General features: G+C 33.8%; 1 protein-coding gene and 1 non-coding gene across 4 annotated transcripts in view; one reads left to right on the top strand and one right to left on the bottom strand.

Moving 5' to 3' along the window:
- CNTN5 (contactin 5) overlaps nt 1–19547 on the top strand; it is a 1391028-nt gene that overhangs the window by 1274268 nt on the left and 97213 nt on the right. The gene's annotated exons all lie outside the window — the stretch shown is intronic.
- LOC112866205 (U6 spliceosomal RNA) lies at nt 18093–18199 on the bottom strand. The gene has a single exon (XR_015241477.1). It is a non-coding gene; the product is annotated as a U6 spliceosomal RNA (small nuclear RNA).

Below are 19547 nucleotides of genomic sequence, written 5' to 3' on the forward strand. Positions count from 1 at the left end.
ATTAATACAAAACAGCAGGTCAAGAACTCTTGGGACAGTCAAAGAAGAATCAATAATCTTTTGGTTCTTCCTGAATGCATAACCCATATGCACTCCTTTCTCCAAACATGGACACAATTTTCATTTCCTGGGTTACAATTTACAGGATGAATCTCATGTGTATTAAATTGAATCTGAGAAGAAACAGTCCACCTGAGGATGTAATTTGTTTAAAGATATCCCACTGTTTATAACCACTCACCCTTCCTCCCACCTATCACTTGTTCAACTTGGGGATAAACCTGTCTTTCAATCTTATTTCCTTTACACTTTCCATCAATGCAATTTCGTTTATTCTTTTCAAGAAAGATTTTTCCTTGAATATGTTACCTTTAACCTCTCCCAATCACCTAGTCACTAAGAATCTAAAACTATTAAAAGTTTGACTGTTTTGTCTATTAAATAAATCAACAGATATCTGTTGATAATTTGCTATTCATTTACCTCATCCATTCATTCAGCACCTTCTCTGTATCAAGCACTGACCTAGGCATTTGGAATGGAAAGATGAAGACACCAAGGTCTCACCCCTTTGTGTGGCTCTATGGCCACTAGTCTTCTAGTGTGAGAGGCATCTTTAGAAATGCATGTGAAACACTAAAAAAGTAAAGTTCTCCGGATAACTTTCAGTCTTTTAGGGGAAATTATGAAATACTAAGTGACAGTGTAGGCATATACATAATCTCTGCAACCCAGTGCAAACTAAAAATGCAGAGCCCTTGGGTCAAAACTTTGTAAAAATTTCAAGACTATGACAGCAGAGCATTAATCCACATATGGAGACCTTCTAAAGTAAGGACCTGAGTGATTGTTCAGGTTACACAGCCATGAAGCCAAACTTCTATAGCTATTAAATTATGTATTACTATTTATGAAGGAAAGGAGTTTAGCAAAGGATATTAAAATATCTTATTTTTTTACAATTACAACAAAATTGTCTAAATCTTAGTATTTTCGTCTGTAAAATTAGCCTATTAGAGCCTTTTCAGAGGTTTTATCAGCTTTTTGCATGATATATCTTTTTAATTATTCTACCCCATTTTGAAAGATTTTGTTTATTGTGTTAAACATTAATTCATATTTCTATTTTATTTCCCACCAAAAACTCTTATCATCATGCAGTAGCTGGTATTACCAAACTAGTTGATTTAAATGTAGCCAATAACGGACACATTACATTTTAGCTGCTTGTGAAGTGTTACCAATTTTGTTTTCTTTTGTTTCATTTTCAAATAGCAGAAGATAACCTAAAGATGTCAATTACTACCTGATGGAAACCAGTTTGGAACCTTCGATTAAATACTCTACAAATTTTCTCCAAACTATAATTTTCAGTGATTCTCACTAACTAGAGAGAAAAGTTGGAGAATTTTCTGTCTTTTGCCCTTGGAAGGATACAAGTACTATAACTTTCCCAATACAAAGAGAAATTCAGTGAATTCTCTTGAACATAAGTGTTCAAGAGAAACACTTGTGAAAGAGTTCAAGAGAAACTTGAACTCTTGTGAAAGTGTTCAAGAGAAACACTTGTGAAAGAGAAACTAAGTGAAAACCTTGAACATATTTCTAATTTGAGAATCTGATCTGAGAATAAAGCAGTATTAATGTGTTAATGGGCTCTATCTTTACATTTCTTATAGAACTACCCTTGTGAACCGTATAGATTCCAAACTGATATAAGTGCTTATCTTTAGCATCTGGCCACTTCTGAAAGTTTCAAACTTTAAAATGTACAATTATTTAACACAAGTTTCTTTTGGAAAATAGAGATTGCATAGTTTTTCTTTCCCATCATTATACACAGACCTTATACTTCCAGATTGCACAAGCTTTCATATGGTGAAGCAATGTTTTGGACTCAAAAGAGTCTCTAGTAAATAAATAAATAAATAAATAAATAAATAAATAAATAACAAATCTAGTGCAAAGAAAAAGACCAAGTAGTCATAAAAACAAAGTTGGGTTGGCCAACATTTGGGGATCACAGGACAATGACAAATGTTTTCAGTGTAATTTTAATTTTAATTAATAGTAATGGCAAATAAATTTGCAAATAATTTATGTTTTAAAGCAGAATGGAGGTTATTCAGTTAATATAATTACATTTTTTAAACATTAATAATCTTTAAAATGGGTAGATAAATATCCTCCCTCTTGAAGAAACTCTAATCTCATTCATTCAGTGTCTTATTGAAACATCCTACACCATTGTGGAAATTTTAGATCACTGCTATCAATAGTACTGGATAAGATTATGTAAATAATTATACCAATGGCTTGCTTCCCTAGCTTAGACTTTATCTACAGTAAGTAGTTTGACATTAACATTTGTTGGTCAATCATGTGTTGGATTCTCTGCAGCACATTTAGTTTGGTTCATTGAAGTGATGGTTGATAATTGACTTGACTGATGGAAATGATTAAAGCAATGTGTGTGCGTGTGTGTGTGTGTGTGTACCTGCAAATTAAAAACAAACAAAAAATTGTTATCATGTACAGACAACCAATTGATGGAGACTAAGTTTGTGTTTTGTTCACTCAACAAACATTGAGAACTGCCAGAAGGCACATTTTCTTTGACACTGATATTTCAGTCAAATGACTTTGACTTTCACAAGTTTCTTGATAGGAACATTTTGCTATTTTGAAACAGTACTCCAACTTCACTCTTCCATTTTGAGAAAAATTCTAATCAGCTGGATTTTATATCTTATATATTTTTGAGTCACAAACTATAAGGTGATCAGATTTCACTATGTATTTTGTCCCACAGACTTAAGCTATTTTTCTTACATATCCATCTTGATATAAAAATGGCATTTACTATCACTTCACATTTGTGTAAACTTGTTGAGGTAAGTTCTTGGTGTGTGGACTATGTGTTAAGTTCTTATTTTATTCATTATTTAGTGAGTACCTACTGTATGCCATGACAATTCTAGTATGCAAGAGGGAAAAGTGATGAGATGGGATTGGGTATAAGTGCCTTCTAATGCCATGAGAGAGAGCTTAACCTTTATGCTTAAAGTTATGGATATCCATCAAAAGACCAAATCAGGAAAGGGATGTGAGTATATATAGACTGTAAGAAGATAATTCTGAAAACTGCAGAGGGTGTTTTCGAGGAGAGTAGACCAGTGGCTGCTAATAGACCAAGTAGGAAGCTATAGCAATAATCTTCACAAGAAATAAAAAAAGGTCTGAAAAAAAGCAATAATAATGGAGATTTAAAAGAGTGTACATATTGAAAAAAATAGAAGGACACAGAATCAATAGAACTTGGTGGCTCACTGTCTGTGAAACATGAGAAGGAAGAGTCAAAAATTAATGCCAGTTGTGAGGCTTAATTTAGCGGTCAATGGCAGGGAGACCATACATTCTGGCAAGACTAAGACAGTTCCGAATTAAACTAGGAGTGACAGAGTAGTTATTATTGAAGCCCCTTCACTTTCAAAATTTTCCTGGTTTTGATGATAAATTATGTAACCTCCCTAATGAATGATCATGCTTTTCATGTAGTCTGGAAGGTAAGGAGAGAAGTGGATTGGGAGTAAAGGGACAGCATTTACGATAAGGCTCTCCAGGGGCGCCTGGGTGGCGCAGTGGGTTAAGCGTCCGACTTCAGCCAGGTCACGATCTCGCGGTCCGTGAGTTCGAGCCCCGCGTCAGGCTCTGGGCTGATGGCTCGGAGCCTGGAGCCTGTTTCCGATTCTGTGTCTCCCTCTCTCTCTGACCCTCCCCCGTTCATGCTCTGTCTCTCTCTGTCCCAAAAATAAATAAAAACGGGGAAAAAAAATTTAAGATAAGGCTCTCCAGAGAGAAATATTCTGTAAGCAAATAGATTTGTGGCGGTGGAGCTAGGAGAGAAACATTGAAGTTAATATGTAGATTTAAGCACAATCAGATGGAAATGAAAGTACAGAGATAGTATGTAAAGAATGAAAAGATAAAGGCTCAAGATAGAAACTCAGGAAACACTAATGTTGAAGAGGAGGAAGAATCTACAAAGACTGAGAAATGGCTGCTGGAGAAAACAAGCTACTGGGTAAAATCCCAAGGAAATCAAGTCCTAGGGACAAAGAGAAAAGAGAATTTCAGGAAGGACAAAATAGGCAACGGTGTCAAATGCAAGTAAGATAAGAACCAATATTCACCATTAGATCGAGCAATTTGAAGGTAATGATAACCTTGGCAAGTGCAAATCCTGTGGCATGATAGGTGTAATAACCAAATTACAGTAGGAGCAGAGAGGTGAGCAATAATACATAAAAGGAAAGCATGGACTTTGAAGTCAGACAGACCATTTCACATCCTCACAAGCTTTTACTGGTCATGTAACTTTGGGCAGGTTGCTTAACTTTAACCTTGCTCACCTTTCATTCACTCATGCAACACTGATTCATCAGACATTTAGAAAGCATATAATATGTGGCAAGTGCTATGCTAAGAACCTGCTAGCCATGAACAGCTTGTGTCCATGACATAGAGGAAGATATCTTTTTACAATGTAATATAAGGAAGATATCTTTTTACAATGTAACATTTTATACATAAACTGGATGAAGGACATTTGTTAATCCAAGAAAGAGACAGAAGATAGTGTAGCTTATCTTGCAAATAAATACAGATGTATGAGCAGCACATTTTACTCTCTGATCATAAGCTCCATTAATAATAAAACAACTAAAATTTATTTAGTTCCTATATGCCAGGCACTGTGCTAAAGGCCCATATGAATTATTTCACTTTATCTATTGAGCTTATCATATAAAAACAATGAGAGGAATACAATTTTAATTCCAACTTGCAGATAAGGAAACTAAGGCTCAAGGAGATTTAGGATTTGTGGAATAGTGAATAGGCAGACTAATTTCAAAGTAAGCAATTTAAATTACTATACTGCCCTCCATCATCACTTGCCAGATCATTTTCGTTTTATTCATTATTGTATCCCCTGGACCTACTTAGTTCCTGACACATTCTAGTTCCCGACAAATAGTAAATAAATATTTGTGGAAGGAATGAGGAAAGAAAGAGAAAGAAAGGGGAGAGCAGGGAGGAAGAAAGAGAAAAAGAAAGAGAGAGAAAAGGAAGGAATAAAGAAGGAGAGGGAAAAAAAAAGAGTCCTATAAGAAGGGAATGGAGTGACAATCTCTGTGTTGGAGTCAGAACATTTTATACATGAGCTGGATGAAAGACATTTGTTAAGCCAAGAAAGAGATAGAAGATAGTGTAGCTTATCTTGAAAATAAGCAGTTTTTCACTCACATCTGCCTTTAAGAATAGGTCTCACACTCTGTAATCCTCTTAAATTTCTAATCTTAGACCACATGACCAGGAAGCTCAACATTATTCATCACCACTTTCTGTCTTATATTTTCGTCTAAATGATCACCAGACAAATCTGAAATTTCTCTGACCCCCATGCCTTGCCAATCATATAAGATATCAAATTCTAATGACTATTTTCTGAGGACATCTTGTGGGACTTCCTACCCAGACACTCTAGGTTTTGGTAGAAAAGAATCACTTCTGGACAAAACGTCACCAGGATTACTAAGCAATAATAAAGAAACAGACCTCTGTTTGCATGATCTCTTCTCATTCTCTCATTTTAAACTTTCTTATGATCGCCACAATTGTGAAGGAAAGATAAAACTTCCAACTGCTTTAAAAAGCACCTGACTTTCATTTCAATTGTTACTGCTGATCTTTCAAACCTTCGATATTCATTATTTCTTACCTACTTACGGGTAAATTATGTCAAAAGTCATGAAAACAAAACAACACAAAATGAAAAACGGTGTTTAATGTTCAAAAGTTGTCTTAAACTCACCGATATTATTACTTGGGCAAAATACTGGAGTACTTATACCTGTGTTCATTTGTTTTAATTGTTTGGAAAAATTATCTACTTACTCCCTTTTCATAGTTTTTATAGACACAACCTAAACCAACCAGCGATCCTTTGTAACATGTGATCTTTTTAATTTCCTCAATGCATTTGTTTTCTGTGACTGTTACATAGATTGTTTTAGCATGTCTTTTCAGTATTGGGTAGTAATTTGTTTTCCCATAAAGCCTAGAATACAGTTTCACACAGCATATAAATACTACATGGCCCTTCTTTCATAACCTGTATGTGGTAACCAGGCATCTAAATTCCAAACAAAACATCTGTGGAATATCAGCCCAATGACTGCTCACACCTCCAAAAACAATGGAAAATTGGTAAGTTCACTTTAGTCTCTATCCTAAAATCTTGTTTTATTTCAACCTATGTTCCAAAATACTCAATTCTTAATTATTTTCTTGATTTTGTGTAACATATGACATGTAGCCAAGTCTGTGAATGATTCTTCGTTGAACAACACAAAAATCCATGAATATTGAACAGAGAGAGGACCAGCACTGATTGGAAGAAACTTTTGCTGACTTTTACTGAAGATTAGATTTTGTTCTCCCAAACACCTGGCAAAGGTAATGTCTCTGTTTCACTAAGTACTCCTTAATTTGGAATTACAAAGGCAATTAGCTCTCTAATGAGTTAGAGGAACTGAGGTGAAAGAGTAGGGGAGAAACTGAACAGCAGATGATGTCTGTTAATGCCAAGAAAGAAAAGAAAAGAATCAGTGAATCATTCTTGGTAAAAAATATTTCATATAAATATCTCTCCCTCTTGTTTTTATTTTTTTAAACTAGAGTGTGTCTAACTTTATTTTTTAGTATGTATTAGGAAAATCTAATTTGACACTTTATGTATAAATATTGGCAGTCATGAGCACATGGGGCCTCTACTCTATGTTGTTGATTGAGTATCAGTAGGTCTTACATTCAGAAACTTCTGGATCATTGCTGAGGTACCTAAAAACTGAGGAGGAAAAGGGGAAAGATACTTCCTGGCTTTATAGAAACAGTTCATTAAGATAGAAAATAACCACTACAAGATTCAAAGTGGGCAGGCATTCAGAAGCTGAGATATAAAAGTGACAGCTGCAAGGTTATTTATGGCAATGAGAACATAAAATTGCATAACTTTAAGGTGTATAAAAAGTAGCAAAGAAAGGTCTTCTGTGTTTGTGCTTCATTTGGAAAAGCAGTATCTTTGGACAACCCAAGCACTTAGCACTAGACCTAGTTTATAGCTGTGCTCAGTAAATGTTAGTTGAATCTCAATAGCCTGATTTAAAAATGATTCAAATTGTTTAAAATGGCTGTGTAACTAGTTTGCACAGCCAATACAGTGTAGCATTATAAAAATAACCCAGCCCCAGCTCTCAATCTCACTCTGACACTAGCTGGATAACCATAAGCAAGTCATTTTACCTCTTTTGGATCATTCATTTGTAAAATAGGCATATAATATCTAATCTGAAGATTTAATAGGAGACTGAAATGAGATCTCAAATGGTAGAATGATTCTCTGTAAATGGTACATATTATTGTTGATATTCTAAACTAGAGAAAGAATTTTTATTTCTCTAATCTTTAAGGAAATGAATCATTGTTCTTCATGGTATATATGGGCAGAAAAATGGTATACATTTCTCCAACAGTTAATCCTATTTGATTATCCATTGACTAAAATATCCAGTAATATTCTGATTGTTTTGCCCATTTTGTTCAATTAAAATTTTATAATACATGCTAAAGGTGATTGGGAGCATTTTGACTGTTTCTCCTTCTTCAGGGTCAAATCAGCATGTTTATAGGTTTGTCATAATTTTGCTCTCTGCTGGTTTATTGTCATTAGGATAAACTGTGAAACACCATCAGGACCATCTCAGTATATTCAGTAAACTGAAGCAATGACAGCTTGTATCACTTTCCTGAAGCGTGAAATATGAGTTCATATTAACACATATTTACATGTATTAAAGATTCTATTGTGATGGCTTCCATCTTTGAGCAAAATGCAATAGCTATCTTAGTGTACAAAGGAATTGCCCAAATGTGAAATAAATGCTGAAGGGCTTCAGATACAGAGAAACCAAGATGATAAGACAGAGTTTAAAAAAGAAGTTAAAAAGTTAAATGCACAAAATTATACTTCATTTTAGAAAAAGTGTGTAGATGAGCCTATGATGGATAGTTCTAAGGTACTTTTTTTTATATAAGTAACGATCATCAATATCTGCATATCTAATAGCTACTAACTTGATATCACACAAAATACATACTATAAAATTGATTTAAATCATAGTATTCAATATTTTTAAACATATATTAATTCTATGGATGTTTATATAAGACTTTGCCATACCTTCAGTTTAATTGACAATGAAACAATGCAAAAATTACAATAAAGGTTAGAAAGCTGTTATAAGCCACCAAGGGCACTAAAGGATTTGGAAGTACTGCACTTGTAAAATAAATACTTAAATTTTTAAAAATTTAAACCAAATAGTATAAATGATTTTAGGTTCCCTGGAAATTATGTCTTAGATTTTAAAATATCCTAGGTAAAAGTACAAAATTTCAAACGACACAAATATTTTTTAAAACACATAAGGTAATCATCCATGCCAAAGCATTAGCTTTCTCATTTGTCAGCATTCTGATTTGGCTAATTTAAGTGTTCATTAATCACAGAAAACTATAACATAAAACAAGTCTCTTTGAATTATGTGCTTTGTTCAGGAGGTTATTGGTTCATATAATTATTTATTTTGTGGCAACTCAAGTAATAGAACTGTTATTAGTAAACTTCATTTGAAATACCTAATCACTGTTTCAAAGACATTTCATCACCTGATCTGTATGTATCTGTAAATCAAGGCTCATATATTTGTCTCACAACCTCAGCTCACAGAATGTTAAGTCAGGCTAATAAGCAGCATCAATCATACCCCACTGGATGAGATAGAGTGTATTACAGACACTCTCCCTGTAATTCATCCATTATATGGAACATCTGTTACAAGCTATCCAACCTTCAGGACTGCTCTATTTAAGTGTTCTGCAAGAGCCCACTGTCTCCATTTCTCCAAATGAGGTAGATGGTGGCATCAGGATTATACCAAATTCACTGTCACCATTTGACAGCAGTCATCTTTCAGTCTGTGCCGAGCTCTTAATGTTACATTGCATAGTGGTATATGTCTTCTTATAATTGTATAGCAAAAAATCCTCAGAGTATAAAACAACAACCATCGAGATAACCCTAACACAGTTCTTTCTCCATTTTTGTCAGCCATTGCCAGTAACTTAAGCACTTAGGAGTAATACTTTTTTTTTTTTCAAGTCCTTAATGGGCTACTGATTTGCTCAGTTAAAGTATGAAATTAATGACCCTAGATACATGTTTGTCAACTTTTGCTCATTTCCTTGGCTGTGAAACATGTCCCTTATCTTAACAGATATCTTGTAGAACATGTTATTGGTATCAAGGAAAATCATGAAAGAAAATCTAAATAAATGACAGTAAGCATAAATGGATACTTCAGAAAGAAAAAAAACATATTAAGGAAAGTTTTTAACTTACTGTTTAGTCATAGTACTGTCAAAGATGCACCCGTCTTAAAGAGAATGGGTTTATAAATATGTTCCCTAGTGTGTCTTTGGAAATAATAATTCTAAATTCACTTCATGGTATAATTGGGAACATAAGCCACAAAGGTATCTATAAATTATTCATAAATGAATAGTGAAAAAATTTAAAAGTCCATGTGTTATTTTCCTGATCTTAATTTGCATTGCAGAGTTGTAATGACTCATACACAATAAACTCAATATTGGATTTATAGAAAGCTTTGCAGAAACATGGCACCTTGCATATTTTAGCACCACATATATTTTTTCCTATAGGTTTTCTTTAATTTATTTTTTTCTTAGGATTTATGTAATATTAACTTAATAAATTAACTTCAGAATAGCATGGGTTGCTTAAGGTTTTGTAGTAAACAAGTTGATTATTTTTATTTGTTCTTGCAATTTGTACAATAGATCCTCAAATGTCTATTTTCCATTTCAGAAAGATCACCTTCGATGGATGGACAGTATTATTTTTCTATTGGAATATACAGAGTGTGCACAACTTCAACTCATGTAAAACTACATTAAATATTTATGCCTACTGAACTACCTGCAATTGTTGCCTAATTTACCTTTCATCTGAATTTTGTGATAATTGACTAAGAAGTGTTTATACTTTTCTGAAAATAAGCATAGAATTCTTTAAACATCTTGACCGTAGTGATGAGGAGAGTCTCACATTGGTAATTATATGCTTCAGCCAAAAATGGCAACAGTCATTTTAGCTCATAACTCACTGGTCTGAACCAGTCACACAGCTCCATCTAATGCAAAGGAGTCAGAGTTCCAATAACAACCACATGTTCACAAATTATACTTACTAGGATAAATGTCATGAAATTCCAACTTTATAAGACTGGTGTAGGGAAGGAATAGTGTCGTTTTGTTGTGTTGTGTTTTGTTTTACTTACAACATAAGTAGAAGAATCATCACACCCTCAATAAGATTGCCAGAAACTGGTGGGCAAAACATCTTTAGAGACTACCACTGTCATTGAAACTACCCTGGCAACTTCAACTGAGCAACAATATAATAAAACATTGGAAAAGTGATTTACTGAATCATTGCAATTTACTTACATTTGCTCCCAGAATGTTACTGCAAAGGTTTTGCAATTTTAGCATTAACATTGATCATTAATATTTTTAATGATTAGATTGTCCCCAAAATTTTCCTACAGCCACTGAGGGCTTGGTCTATGATTTCAATGGCTTCTTTCCTTTGACTTTCTCATGTGTTATCAAACTCATTGCCCTCAAAACCCTCTGTTGTCTGGCGCCCACTTTCCAACATTTTCACCCTCTTCTGTATTCTTTCTTCACTTTGATTCAGCCACACCAGAATTCTTTCTGTTCCACAAATGTGCCGAACTCATCAACACTTAGGAATTTTGTCATTGATACACTTTGCCTAGAAAACTTGCTCATAATATAAGTGTGGTTAGCTGGCTCCTTCTTATTTATTTTTCAGTGTCTCATCTAATGTTTCTCATGTCTCTTCCACCTGATTTTCACCCTTTATTTTCTTCTTTGCATTTATTATTATCTGAAACTATCTCATTCATTTGTTCTTCTTCTCCTCTCTAGAAAGTAATCCTTACCCCTAGGGTATGGCATACAGTAGATATTTCTTCAATATTGTTAAGCAAATTCTTAAATGTATGAATGAATGAATGAATGAATGAATGAATATCTAATTATCTTTCCCAAAGTGAGTAATTACATTTTTTAAATTAATTTTTTTATTTTGAGATGGTTGGGGTGGGGGGGGGAGAGTCAGAGAGAGAGAGGGAAAGAATCCCAAGCAGGCTCTGCACTGTCAGCACAGAGCCCTACGTGGGACTCAAATCATGAACCATGAGATCATGATCTGAGCCCAAATCAAGAGTCCAACACTTAACCAACTGAGCCACCCAGGTGCTCTAGTAACTACATTTTTAATAATCAGATAAATAGGGAAGACTGGGCAGGGTAAGGAGTAGTAACTGAAAACACAATAATCATAAGCACTTAATATTAAATATATTCCATGTCATATAAAGCAGAGAGACACAGTGAAATAGGAGGTAAAACTATGTGGGAATGATGTGGTAGGAAAGGGTTTTCAGAAGTTTCTTACAGATGCAATCATAAAACAGTTCTTTGAAGCTTGGCATTACCATCTTTATAAGTACCTTAGAATTTTTTTCATGAATACATCCTATTTTTTGCAGCAGACACACATACACTCATTTTTACAAGAAATGTTGATTGAAATGCGCCTTGGTGACTCATTCAGTTAAGCGTCCGACTTCAGCCCAAGTCAAGATCTCACAGTTCACAAGTTTGAGCCCCACGTCCAGCTCTGTGCTGATAGCTCAGAGTCTGGATCTTGCTTCAGATTTTGTGTCTCCCTCTCCCTCTGCTGCTCCCCTGCTCACACTCTGTCTCTCTCTCTCTCTCAAAAATAAATAAAATATTTTTAAAAATTTAAAATAAATCCTTTTTTAAAAATTTAAGAAATGTTGATTGAAATATTAAAATGTTGAAATATTTTTAAAAATTTAAAACTTGAAACAATGGATAAATAAATTTAAAAATCTGATTTAGCTTCCTGTCATGAGAGCCAATAAATTTCCTTCCTGTTTCAGCGAATTTGACTTAGTTTTCATATTCCTTGTAACTGGAAGCATCAAAGGCAAAAGATAACTGAACTATTTTTAAATATGTAAAATAAATTTTGGTTTGTGAAAGATTAACACTGGAATAATTCCTTATCGATGCAAAGACTTGTTATATTAGCAAAATGATCTGGAAAGAGAATCTTCAAGAATATCTGATTTTCAAACAAACTCCTTGGAGATGAAAACAACAAACAAACAAACAAACAAACAAAAAACAAGTCAATTGGGAAACTGATAGAACAGCTGGCCGAATAGAAGCAAACAGCCAGATAGGTAAACACATAGTGCAATGAAATTATTGAAGTGATTTCAAAATTTACCTGTAGGGTAATGGAATTTACCTGTAGGGTAATGGAATGATCACTTTTTCATAGAGAGTTGGGGCTTATTAAAGATGTACAATATTAACCAATGTATTCCTATGACAATAAAGTTCAACAAAGTATTAAAAATCAGGGAATTTTAGAGCAAAGTTGAAAAACCTAATTTTAATTAAACCTATAATTTTAATTACAATTTTAATTAAGCCTATAATTAACTATCTTCTGTGTTTCTCATTGCTACACCCCCTTAAAAAGAGGAAAAAGAAAAAAAAGAAGAATGGGTTGGAGATGTTACCATGTAAAGATAAAAACAAAAAGCTTAATATGACAGAGTTGAATGATGAAGGCTGACTGTATACCACGAGACCTCCTTCTCATATAGCCCTTATCATTTTTCAACTAAAATGACTCAGGAATGTACTTTGCATCTCTAGGTTACAGATAGTTCTTTAGATAGTGAAGCTGAAAGGATGTTTTTTTCCAGTGAAGACTTCAAGATGACTTCCTCTGGGCTAGTACTTAAGATGGGACAGGTCACTTTATTATTATTGTGTTTTGGTAGTAGAAGGGGATAAATAGATATACTAAAAGACTGGAAAATACAGTCTTTTGAAGAAAGGAAAAGCTGCTTAAGTTTGATCAGAGTAGCAGAAGTCTATAAAAACGGAGAAAAGTAGGTTGATGGAATACCTTGAAGACCAGGACAATGAGTTTGAACTTTGTTATGTAGATAGTGGAGAGCCAGTAATTGTTTTTAAATGGGAGGTGGACAGGGGCGCCTGGGTGGCGCAGTCGGTTAAGCGTCCGACTTCAGCCAGGTCACGATCTCGCGGTCCGTGAGTTCGAGCCCCGCGTCAGGCTCTGGGCTGATGGCTCGGAGCCTAGAGCCTGTTTCTGATTCCGTGTCTCCCTCTCTCTCTGCCCCTCCCCCATTCATGCTCTGTCTCTCTCTGTCCCAAAAATAAATAAAAAAACGTTGAAAAAAAAATTTTTTTTAATAAAATAAAAAAAAAATAAATGGGAGGTGGACTAAAACATTAGATATTATACGGGAAGAGTAAAAAATGAAACATTATTCCAGAATTTCATGGATAAATTAGAAGAATAATGGGGTGTAAAGGGGAAATCTGAGTCACCATTGTTCAAATAAATTGTTTACATGTTATGTTTTTTCATAACCAGAAACAGAGGTGACTGAGTTTGAAGGTTGGCATAAGTATCAAGGAAGTTACACTCACCTATCAGGCAGGTAGATTTCAGGTATGAATTGAACTAGGTATAACTGGTGACCATACAAGTTAAGTGGAGTTCATGAGAAATTCAGGGGAAGATTCAATAAATGTAGGGATGTACCTACTGCAGTGGATTAAAGCTACTGTTAGAGGTTTCATGTCCCAAGTAGTAGATCAAAATATACATGACAGAGCTTCAGGGACACAGGTTAGGGCCCCTACAGTTCCAAATAAGGCAAGATAATAAGGTGCTGGGCTGTCAGCCGGCTAATGTATCAACTGACTGTATAAAAACTTGCCTCATGGATGTAGAATCTTAGTGGACACATAAGCCTTTTCTTTATCATTCCTATTTAGTTTCTTCCTATATACTCTATGTAATTAGAATCTAACTAATGAATTTTTCTTTGTTATTTGCATTTAGTTTTAATATTTCAATCAATATTTCTTTTTTAAAAAAGGATTTATTTTAAATTTTTAAAAATATTTCAGTTATCTTTTGCCTTTGATGCTTCTAGTTACAAGTAATATGAAAACTAAGTCAAATTGGCTGAAACAGGAAGGAAATTTATTGGCTCTCATGACAGGAAGCTAAATCAGATTTTTAAATTGATTTATCCATTGTTTCAAGTTTTTCCCAAAGACTCAGGTTGATTCCATCTCTCCACTGTTGTCTACAATGCTGGCCTCACCTTAAAGCTCATGGTAGTCATAGGCTGGCTGCCAAGAATAATAGAGATTTAGTGCTTTCTTATTGCCATACAACAAGCAAAAGAACTAGCATATCTCTACAAGTGTCCATCTCTTCATCTGGTTTTGACAGTCTAGACCATGAACCAACACACCACATAAGATGATTGCCATGATATGATTGACTTTTTCCTAGCTTCCTAAACAAATCACCACAGGGGCAGGTGAGATTGCCAAAATGGATAGACTAATCAGGGCCACCTATAGACTTGTAGTTAATTCCCTATACCACATTGGTGCAAGTAGAGTAAATATTAGGGAGTCAACCACAAAGTCTACTTCATTTCTATCATACATTTCTGCCTTTAAATCCATTTTCAAGCCATAAAAAATTTGCCCCTGCCAATAATAATTTTAATGCTATGAAATTTACATTTTATGTGTCTGTGCTGAATTATGTGAAGTAGTCTTATGTAATAAACAGAATGGAGGGGCGCCTGGGTGGCTCAGTCGGTTAAGCAGACGACTTCAGCTCGGGTTATGATCTCGGGTCCGCCAGTTCGAGCCCCGCATCGGGCTCTGTGCTGACAGCTCAGAGCCTGGAGCCTGTTTCAGGTTCTGTGTCTCCCTCTCTGTGACCCTCCCCTGTTTATGCTCTGTCTCTCCCTGTTTCAAAAATAAATAAAAAAAGTTAAAAATTAAAAAAAAAAATAAATAAACAGAATGGAGTTGAATCTCTGATACATATGAAATTAAGAATCAGAAATGAACCACAGGTCCATCACTGGAGTCATGTGACCTTGAATGAGTCGCTTGAACTTTCTGAGTCTCTGTTTTCTCGTTTGTGGAAAGGACGTGTTAATACATGATTTGCTGTAAAGATTGGAAAGTACATAACACAGTGCCTTAAACTTGATAGGTGGACATTGAGTCATTGTTTCTGCATTATTTTTTTTTTCATTTTACATTAAAAGCTCCCCAGAAGATATTGTGTGTTGAATCTGCCAATAATGGTATTTTTTTTCTTTTTCAAATAATTTTCATTTTCTATCTTTCCTTTTGATAGAACCAAATGTGTTACATAGGTTCTGGTTTTATTGGTAAAACATGAAGCATAGTGAAATCATATGACATTGTCAAAGTTACCAAGCTACTGAGAGGCCCAACCAGTGCTAGTCTAGCTATTTACAAAGTCCTTTTTATGTACATTACCCTATGTAATCCTCACAGTAATGATAAGATTGATATTATATTTCCCTTTATAAAATGTTAGGAAATTGAAGCTTAATGAGGTTCAAAAATTTGCCCAAGTTTCAGAAACTTATACACAGCTCTTACATAAAGATCCAGACCTGGGATAAGATTCTTCAGACTGTTTATGAAATCTTTTTTCTTTAGATTAATTTTCCTTGAAATATAAGGTGCATAAAATTTCCTAGGAATTTTGTACAAAATACAATTCTGAGGCTCTAGGCCACAAAAATTGAAATTTAGTAGTTATTGAATAAAGAAAGTAAAACTTGAGCAGAGATTTTGAAATTTGAAGACTAAACAGGTATTAAATGGTCAAAGTGAGGAGGGACAAAAACTTCATGCCATTGTATAGATGACAGATAATAATAATAATAATGATAATGATATATAGAAGATAGATAGATAGATAGATAGATAGGAGATAGATAGGTACCAAAAGAAAGAAAGAAAGAAAGAAAGAAAGAAAGAAAGAAAGAAAGAAAGAAAGAAAGAAAAAAAAAGAAGGAAGAAAGAAAGAAGGAAAGAAGAAAAAAAGGTGAGCTTTAATAATTGAAAACTAAATTGTTTTTGAAAAAAATAATTAGAACTCTTTATCACTTGTTTCCATCTTTATCTGCCACTGGTAAAAATAGAGTTGGTTATTTTCATAGAATTGAGAACAGTAGGAAAGGGTCACTTAAGTTAGAAAATATTAAAGAAATCTAAGAACACCCTCTAGATGTAATGAAGAACATAATGGTGCTAAGGAAGTATCCCAGGAGAAAGAAGAAAAGATGCAATACTATTCAAAGTTGGACGTTGTCCATCGAGTATAACAAGGATACGTCAGGATACATTTTCTTGTATAAAAATAAATATATTATCAATAAAATCATACCTCCTAAATAGGGCATGGCATAAAGACCTAGTATAAAGATGAAAAATTCAGCAACTAGCTATTAATAGGCATGAGTATGTGATGTGCTACAGAAAATCTATTCACATTATCGACTATTACTTTTTTAACTTACCTTTTACTTTTTATTATTTTTTTTAATTTGAGTATAGTTGAAACACAATGTTATATTAGTTACAGATGTACAACATAGTAATTCAATATGTTAATAGGTTATGCTATGGTCACCATAAGTATGGCTACATCTGTTATCACATAATGCTATTACACCATTGACTATATTCCTTACACTACACCTTTTATTCTCATGACTTATTTATCCCATAACAGGAAGCTTGTATCTCCTGCACCCTTTCACCCATTTTGCCTATTCCCCCACATCCTCTTTTCTAGAAACTATCGGTTCTTTGTATCTATAGGTCTATTTTTATGTTTTATTTGTTTTGGATTTTGTATTCCACATATAAGTGAAATCATATGTTATTTGACTTCCCTTGTCTGCTTTATTTCACTTTGCGTAATACCCTCTATGCCCATCCATACTGTAGCAAATGGTAAGATCTCCATCTCATCCTTTTTTATGAATAAGTAATATTCCTCTCATTCCTCTGTGTGTGTGTGTGTGTGTGTGTGTGTGTGTGTGTGTGTGCATGTGTGTATCACATATTCTTTATCCATTCATCTATTGACACTTAGGTCACTACCATATCTTGGCTATTATAAATAATGCTGCAATAAACATAAGGGTACATATACCATTTTGAATTAGTGTTATCATTTTCTTTGGGTAAATACTCAGTAGTAGAATTACTGATTCATATGGTATTTCTATTTTTAATTTTTTGAGGAACCTCCATAATTTTTTTCCACAGTGGCTGCACCAATTTGCATTTCCACCAACAGTGCACAAGGGTTCCTTTTTCTCCACATCCTCACCAACACTTGTTTCTTATCTTTTTGATATTAGCCATTCTTATAGGTGTAAGGTGATTTGCACTTTTATTTGCATTTCCCTGATGATTAGTGATGTTGGGCATCTTTTCATGAGTATGTTGGCCATTTGTATGTCTTCTTTGGAAAAATGTCTGTAAGTCTCTCTGCCCATTTTTAGTTAGATTATTATTTTTTTTGGTGTTGAACAGTGTAAGTTCTTTATATATTTTGGATATTAACTCATAACTGAATATATCATTAGTGAATATCTTCTCCCATTCATTAGGTTGACTTTTCGTTTTGTTGATGATTTCCTTTATTGTGTAAAAGTTTTTCATTTTGGTGTCTGCTTTCATTTTCTTTGCATTAGGATACATTGCTAGAAACATGTTTTTATAGTTTATGTCAAAGAAATTACTTTCTATGTTCTCTTCTGGGAGTTTTATGGTTTCAGGTCTTACTCTGAGGCCTTTAATTCATTTTGAGTTTATTTTTGTATACAGTGTAAGAAAATTGTGCAGTTTCATTCTTTTTTTTTAAATAAAACACAAATTTGTATGAATGACTTTCACAGGGACCATACTAATCTTCTATGTATCATTCCAGTTTTAATATATATGCTGCCAAAGGAAGCACCAGTTTCATTACTTTGCATATAGCTGTCCAGTTTTCCAAATGTCATTTATTGAAAAAACTGTCTTTTGTTTTCATTGCATATTCTTACCTCTTTTGTCATATATTAATTGACCACATAAGCATGAGTTTGATTCTGGACTCCCTATTATGTTCCACTGAACTATGTATCTGTTTTTGTGCCAATACCATACTGTTTTGATTATTACAGCTTTGTAGTAAGTCAAAATCTAAGAATGTGATATCTCCAGCTGTGTTCTTCTTTCTCATGATTGCTTTTGCTATTTGGGGTCTTTTACTATTTTATACAAATTTTAGTATTATTTGTTCTAGTTCTGTGAAAAAATGCTATTGGTATTTTGATAGAGATTACATTGAATATGTAGATTGCTTTGAATAGTATGGAAATTTTAACAATATTCTTTCAACTCATGAGCATGGTGTATCTTCATTTGCTTTTGTTGTCCTCACTTTCTTTCATCAATGTTTTACAGTTTTCAGAGTGTATGTTATTCATCTCCTTGATAAACTTTATTCCTAGGTATTCTTTTGGGTGCAATGTGAATGGAATTGTTTTCTTATTTTCTCTTTCTGCTACTTCATTATTAATGTATAGAAATTCAACCAATATCTGGGTATAATTATTTATCTTGCAACTTTACTAGTTATTAATAGAATTCATTTATTACTTCTTTCAGTTTTTTGGTAGAGTCTTCAGTGTTTTCCATGAATAGTATTATGTCATCTACAAATAGTGACAATTTAACCTCTTTCTCACTGATATGGATGCCTCTTATTTCTTTTTGTTTTCTGATTGCTGTGCATAGGACAAGTGGTGAGAGTGGACATCTTGTCTTATTCCTGACCTTAGAGCTATAGCATAGCTTAAAGCTCACAGTTTTTTTACCATTGAATATGGTGTTAGGTGTGGGCTTTCATATATGGCTTTGTTATATTGAAGTATGATCCCTCTAAATCCATTTTGAGAGGATTGAACTACTATTTTTAATGAAATGTTTTGCTGTTACTTATATATGGGCTTTTAAGTTGGGTCTATGCAAAATGGTCCTTTGTGCTGGTTGGTTCATTTCATGTAATTAAACTACATGATAAACATTAAAAATATTCTTTGTGTCTTGAGTTATTGAGCTTATTTCTCTGCATTAATCTAATCTTTCAGACAATAGCTGAATCTCCTCTTCACTCAGTTAGAAAATCATGTTCAGGACTTTGTTGCCATGAATGACTGTCTTTTGCTGCAGCATAGTCCTGCATGTGTTTAGAAAAGGTGTTTGTCCCCAAGCAATATTTATGGGATTAGAAATAGAACTGATTTAGTATACCATGGAAT

Source organism: Puma concolor, chromosome D1 (assembly GCF_028749965.1).
Source record: "Puma concolor isolate L17-30 chromosome D1, mPumCon1.1.hap2, whole genome shotgun sequence".
In the NCBI taxonomy this organism is placed as follows: Eukaryota; Metazoa; Chordata; class Mammalia; order Carnivora; family Felidae; genus Puma; species Puma concolor.